The sequence below is a fragment of the Zalophus californianus genome, chromosome 1, assembly GCF_009762305.2.
Source record: "Zalophus californianus isolate mZalCal1 chromosome 1, mZalCal1.pri.v2, whole genome shotgun sequence".
Taxonomy (NCBI): domain Eukaryota; kingdom Metazoa; phylum Chordata; class Mammalia; order Carnivora; family Otariidae; genus Zalophus; species Zalophus californianus.
The window spans coordinates 62736376-62743853 of record NC_045595.1 but is presented as its reverse complement, the minus strand read 5'-3'; positions in this window follow the sequence as shown (position 1 = coordinate 62743853).

Here is a 7478-nt window from a genome sequence, read left to right as displayed (position 1 = left end):
CCACTCCAGATTGGCAGGTGGCAGGTGTAACAAGCAAGGGAATTTACAAGGCTTGTCTTGGGCAGCTGCAAGATGAGTGGATCTCCACACCCACTGCCAGAATCTTAAGGTTTATAGAGAGACCTTAACAGGTCATCCACATATACCATCCAGAGGGTCTCAAAAACACACTGCCCTCTCAAGGCTGCATCCTTGAAAATGGCTCCCACGGTCAGAAAAGTGGGCAGAACGTACATTTCAAGGACAGAGGAGGGGGTGAGGAGCTTCTGATTGCCCTGTCCAGTTCATGGGTCAACTGGATGATCTCCAAAATTTCACCTCTCATGACCCGCTCCTCCAATCCCACAATCCCCCTTGCTCACAATGGGCCCTGAGCAGTTGCAAGGAGTTTCATTAGTGTGGAAATGGCTGGTTTGGTGGCCCTCGGGCTCCAGTGGAGGCAGATACTGTAGCAACAATATAGGCACATGTAAGAAAGCACAGAGTAAAATAATGATTCCCCCAAACAAGGAACAGTTCTTTCCATCAAGAGCTCTAGGATCCGAACAACTGATTTATTAAGTCCCCTAAGCGTAAGGCGGGGGGGGGGGGGTCCAATCCCTCAGGGCATTCACTTGTGTCCTCATGTGATCTAGTAAAGAAAATACATTAGCAGACTCATCAGGTATGAACACAACATTCTGTTTGGCTAACGGCACAGGTGCCTTCTTACGAGGCAGCAATAATGTCCAAGGCAGTCCTATTTTGGAGACAGCTTTTCTTGTTAAAGACATTTCAGTGTTCAGTAAAGAGAGGCTTTCTTGTAGTAGGCTGAATTATGTCCCCCCACCCAGCCCCCCCTTAAAAATGCACATCCTGGAACCTCAGGCTATGATCTTATTTGGAAACAGGGTATTTGCATATGTAATTACTTAGATGAGGTCAAACGGGAGTAGGGTGGACCCTTCTCTTATTTGAAGGAACACTCTTTTCGTAATAAAGATCCAGAAATGGTGAGTCATGCTAGAGGAAAAAAATTTCATCAATAGTTAGCGCCCTCTCGGTTCTTTTTCATTACTGAGAAAAATCTTGTACAAATCTCTTTTTCAGAATAAAAAAAAAAAAAATACTGAGAGCACCAGTGGATTGCATCGTAGTGCTGCTCACTTAGGACCAGCCTGAAAGCAGCAATCTTGTTTCATGTCTGGAGTGTAACCAGTAGTTTAGCTTGGCCAGATGAGCCAAAACCTTGAAGCAAGGGGTAGAGTACTATGAAAAAAGTTAAATTTAATCTCTGGAGTTCCAACATCTTCATGTTCCTGGGGATCAGAATTAAAGTGTGCTTTGTAATAAATTCCAACATGAATAAAGAGAATGAAAAAAAAGAGAGAGAGAGGTTTTGTTGGCTTTCATTTAAGACTTACCGGGTGAATTTAGCAAGGGCTTCTATTTATGCTATAAAGGCTTCTAGGCCAATGGAGGGAACAAAGACAGCAGCCAAACGATTGTTATCGGTGGAAAACAGAACACCCAGCTGGCCTGCAGGAGAAGGAGGTTGGCAGCTTTGGAAACTCGATCAGGTTGTGCATACCATCCACGTTGGCCAGAGAGGCAGCCCTGTCAGGCCTGAGGAGGTGGGCCAGGGCAGGATATGCCAGACAGGGACCCCCGCCCTCTCCCCTCTGTAATGGTGCGTGGTGCATTCCACGTATAGTGGGTTTCAACAGATCTGGCTACAGCAAGACAACAGGATCCCAGTGGAGATGGAGCAGTTCCCTCTCTCCCAAGGGTGCAAAGTACCTCACCCATCCTGGCGGGACATCCCCTTGCACATTCCAGTAGAGAAGACCTTACCCAGTCAGAATGGGTGTTCTCAGCAGCACAGCATCCTTGGTGAGAGTCAGGGCAATGGCTGTCTCCCTCAACTTCCATACCTTCATGGTGTTGGGTGTCTCAGCAGGGGTCGGCATATGGGGCACAAAAGGGAGGGGGCTGGTGTAACTGATTTGTTGCCTCAACAGCTGCCTCAGCGGGAAGGACCCCCCGACCCAAAGGACCCCCATGATAGCTACTACTTGGAAAAAGCGAAGCCAGTACACAGGGCAAACCTCGGTCCCATCTGTGCTTCCGGGAAAGGCAATATGGGAGCAGGACTTAGGTCAGCAGAGGGCCCCACGGCCAAGGAGAATGACCCACACAACACGGCAACCAGGTACCTCCTGGCTAGAGTGCCTGGCCCACTGTCCACAAGCCTCTAATCTACCAAGCAATTCCACAGCAAGTCTACATGTGTCCCTTCTCCCCACTGGGTTGTCTAAACTTCTTCTGACCACATCACTCCTATGCCTACAACCCTCTTGGGGCCTTTTATTGCCAGGTGAGGTCTCTCACATGCTGCCTTTTCTCACCTCTGGAACTTCCCACACATTGCTTTTGTCTCCCAAACAGCACCACCACCTCCCCACACACCTGCCACACACACACACACACACACACACACACACACAGTGAGAGGAAGTCTCTCTCACTCATCTAGACAGCATTGGAAGGCTCCTTCCAGTGGTATCCAGCCGGCTACACTCAGTACACCTACGCTGAATCCCACTCCAAGTCCTCTTCAGCCACTTCACCAACTACAATTTCTCTCTATGGCTGAAAACCCTGTGAAATACCCCTTATGGGCATGCAGTGCCTCTTCAGGACCACCTTTTCTGAGGACGGGTCCACCTGGCTCACCTCGCCGTCCCTCCCGAGCAGGTCTCTCCCCAGACCATCCAGGCCACCCCACCAATGACAGACTGAGGGTCGCCCTCACCCAGGATTCAGGCTCCACAACCCATTTCCCAGGAGGTTGAAGCACATCCCCATTTGTTGGCCTACTCTATCAGGACCTGCTTTGGAGCCACCAAAACCAGCCTCTTTGACTGGTTCCCTTCACCCACTAGTACCCAGTCTTTATGGTATCAGGGGCTGGGAGGTATGAGGGTCTGTCAGGTAGAACTTGGGATGGGATATGCCACACAAGTCTGTCAACGCCTACTGTGAATGTACAGGCCTTTCTTGTAAACTCTCCAAGGAAAGGCCTTCTACCCCCTCTCTCCTCACCTGTAGGTGCAGACCCCTTTCAACAGCCAGCTGTATGCTCTTGAGGGTTGCAGCCCCCTGAAAGCCTGCTCTGGCTCTAAGGAGCAGGGCTCAGCAACTGAACCTTTGCTCCAAGAGCCTGGAGGCCTGAGGACCTCACCCTTGGGATTTCACAGTCTCTCAGCCACCCATCTGCTGCACCTCAGAAATGGGCCCCAGTAAGGCTCAAAGACTGCTCTCCTGGGACAAAATCAGAGCTTTTATCTCCCCAAAACATCCATGGTTTCTAATGGGCTCATTTCTATCACAGCAAAATAGGTATCCCCACAATAGTGGGCAACTGCTTGGCCTTAGGCCTTAATGGTATAACCAGGCTAAGGCCATGTTAGGATCCAGGTACCTACCTTCCAGGCACAGGGCACTGCCTGCTGGGAATGAGAAAAATCAATCTCCTCAACCTTGCCAAATATGTGATTTACCTCCTCTCCACTCTCCCAGCCCCCATATCTAACCAGTGCACAAAACCATTTAGTCTTTTGAACTCAGTCTCATCCGGTACCCAACAGAGACTCTGAGAGCCCCCTTCTTTCTGCTTGCCAATTCTCCAGCGGGATCTCAGCCAAACCATCAAAACGAACGCAGTGCTGTCATCAGACCATGAGTGCAGGCGTGCACAGCATAAACATTCTTCGCTATCCCAGGGATGGCCCAGATGCCATAGTAGGTGGCTGTGAACTGCAGCTCACCATGCCAGGTGCACAAGAAACATCCATTTCTTTATTCAGTGAAGCTGATCCCACAGGCGGATGAGAAATTCAGTCTCAGCCATTACTGGCTCCCCATACAAATGCCCAAGGTGGTGCCAGGTCCGTGGTCCCCACGCCACGCTGCCCAGCCTCATGGAAGCCCCACTTCACGTAGAGCGAGACCCCTTCTGGGAAGGTTGCGATGCCTCTACACCAAAGAGCTATCCTCTCTGAGATTTTGCCACTTCCTTCAACTCCTGCTCCCAAAGACGCTAGGGGGACTCTGCACCCCACGCAGCATACAATCCCTGCAGCAGGAATAAAGGGCTTGGCTACATGGCTGGAGCTGAAAACAGGAAGCAAAACATGGAAAGCACTCTCACACAAATTCACACCTTAATGTAACACCCACCTCAAACCCACCATTGTTCCCAGGTCAACTCACTCTCTCCGGGAATAGAAATTCCTTAGGGGCACAGTTGCATCCCAGGACCTAGAACAATAAGTAGTCTCTCAACATATAACATTGAAGTACAAGGGAGAAGAAAATGAATGGGTAAAGAGATAGATGCATGTGAGAAACGGGAGCACATGCCCTCTTTTAACACACACACTCCGAGCAACAGGGGAGACCATAGAAACTCTTTAACTTCTCATCTCAATGAGGGCTCAGCTCCATGACGTGCCAGCGCCTGGGACTCAGTCTCTCTGAGCCTTGTCTCCGCCTCTCCTGTAAACCGGGGGCAGCCAGTGGCTACCTCATAAGTGGCTGCTCGGGTAAGTTAGTGGATTTTGAATGTCTAGAAGAGGACCTGGAACATGACGGACACTCAGTAAATGTTAGCTATTTTTGGCGGCTGTGGCAACAGCTGCACAGAAGAGGAAGTGATGCTTGTCGTCAGAGGCCAAGCGGTGAGAGAGACCCAAGCCCCAGCTCACCTACGAGGCAGCCAGGTGACTGCAAGCAAGTGGCTCAACTTATCTACAACCAGTGACTCCTCCGTTTGGAGTGTGAATCAAAATAATATCACTTTCATAGGGTTCTTAGGAAGTGTAATGAATTATTATTTAAAGATGCAGCAGAGCGCCTAGAGCTTGAAGTGTGGAGTCGATGGCCAGCAAGGCACTACTACAGGAAACAGAGTAACTACTGTGACAGCAGTGAAACACCGCAGGGGCTGGCTGTGAAGGGCAATGTGAGATTGGTAAAAACAGCAACAAATAGTATCTGCAGCAGCCAAGTTAAAGATGCTTTGGAGATGGTATGTGGAAGAGTAAATGCTGCAGAAAAATGAATTCCGGTAACTTCTAATTCAGAAGTCTGTGACAGCTAATGTTACCTGTCGACCAGACTGGGCCAGGGGGTGCCCAGATTGAATTGAACATTATTCTGGGTGTGCCTGTGAGGGTGTTTCTGGGTGACGTTAACACTTCAGTCAGCAGACTGCCCTCCCAAATGTGGGCAGGCTTCATGGAATCCACTGAAAGCCTGAAGAGAACAAAAGGCTGAGCCAGAGAGAATCTGCTCTCTGCCTGATGTTCTCAGAGTCAGGCATGTCTTCTCCTGAACTGGAATTCGTATCATTAGCTTTCCTGGTTCTCAGGACTGCAGATCACAGATCTTGGAACTGCTCAGCCTCCATAAATATGTGAGCCAATTCCTTATGACTAATACGAAAAAACATTTCGGGGGCACCTGGGCAGCTCAGTCGGTTAAGCGTCTGCCTTCGGCTCAGGTCATGATCTCAGGGTCCTGGGATCAAGTCCTACAACAGGCTCCCTGCTCAGCAGGGAGTCTGCTTCTCTCTCTTCCTCTGCCCCTCCCCCTGCTCATGCTCTCTCTCTCTCTCTCTCTGTCAAATAAATAAATAAAATCTTTAAAAAAAAAACATTTCGGGGCACCTGGGAGGCTCAGTTGGTTGAGTGTCTGACTCTTGATCTTGGCTCAGGTCTTAATCTCACGGTTATGGGTTCAAGCCCCATGTTGGGCTCCACACTGGGTATGAAGCCTACTTTAAAAATAGAGGGGAGGGAGGGAAAACCATTTCAAGAAAGTCTCCCAGAATTGAGAAAGAAATAGTTTGAAGATTAAAATAGTGAGTAAAAAAAAATAATGGATAATATTTTTGAATATATTGTAGATACACAGAAACATATGGGGGGAAGGAGGGGAAATTCCAGAGGGCAATCAAAAAGCACAAGGAAGAGAGATCATTCTCTAAGTTTAAGAAAGGCTTGAGTTTTATTTTTTTTAAGAGTGCGCGTGCACACACACACACACACACACACCCAAGTGGGAGGAGGGGCAGAGGGAGAGGGAGAGGATCTCAATCTACTGAGTGCAGAGCCCTATGCAAAGCTCAATCTCAGAACCCTGAGATCATGACTGGAGCCAAAATCAGGAGCCAGACTCTTCACCAATTGAGGCACCCAGGCACCCCAGGCTCGAGTTTGTATCAAAAAGTTCATTTGATCTCCGGTTTCTGCTCTGACATGTGACCACTCCACACGCACAACAAGAAAAAGGCCAAACTGAAAACTGACCATTCTTTTTAGAGCCATCAGAGCACTGAGGTCACAGGGGACCCAGACATGCCCCAAACTGGAGACACAGGCAAAGGCAGGAAATCACCGCTTCCCAGGATCTGGGAGGAAAATAAACAGAAATGGATAAAACACTGAAACAGAGCGCGGACTAGCGCAAGAGTTAAAAACTTCTGGGGGCCCAAACTTAGATGGATGGGCCCCCCTCTTTCATGAGTTTTGGCTCCAGGAGCCCCACCGGGTTTCCACGGGGAAGATTGAGAAAGTCTCCTCTGACTTCCAGCAGGGGAAAAGGAGAGGAACAAAAGCACCGTGCTGTTCTCTGCCTGCCCTCAGGGGGAGCCGCTTCATCAGAGCCGAACCAGTTGGGCAAAAGGGCAACACCCCGTTCCAGTGTCCTCTAGCCTTCCTGTCTCATGAGGCGTGGAGGAGCACTGGGAGGCACTGGCAAAAGTTAGAGCCCACACGTCTCCTGCCTGCAGCCTGACCACGCCAGCAGCACGGCTCCCGGATAATTACAGGGCTACAGTCGGAAGCACTGGGAGGCCCATATTCTACTTAAGGAGTTCCTAGAGAAACACAAGACAATAAAACAAAAAAACAAGGACATTAGAGGGAACTGAAGTTTACAAACCTACAGAAAGCAGTAAACACAATCTAACTCCTCGCCAGAAAAATATAAACCCTCTCACCAGAGGTCTAGTTACCTCAGCTTCTCTTACCCAATACAGCATGTCTGCCTTTGAACAAACAACTACAAGGTGTGCTAAAAGGCGAGTAAGAAACCCAGGTTGTTCGTTTTATTTTTTGTGTTTGACACTTGGACCTGTACGTCCTGTGTTGTAAATCTCCACCTTTCTGCTCACGAGAGAAGCTAGGGCATGTCGTATATTCAGTATAACCCAGGGAGGCCAGTGAGGAAACTACCTGTTAATAAACCAAACTGAGTAATATTCCCCTTACTATTGCTCCTGTAATAAATGACCACAAACTTAGTGACCTAAAACACAAACTAATAATCTTATAGTTCTGGAGATCAGAAGTCCAAAATAAGTCTCGCTGAGCTACAATCGAGGTGTTGGCAGAACAGTGTTCCCTTTGTTGGCTCTAGGGGAGAATCTGTTT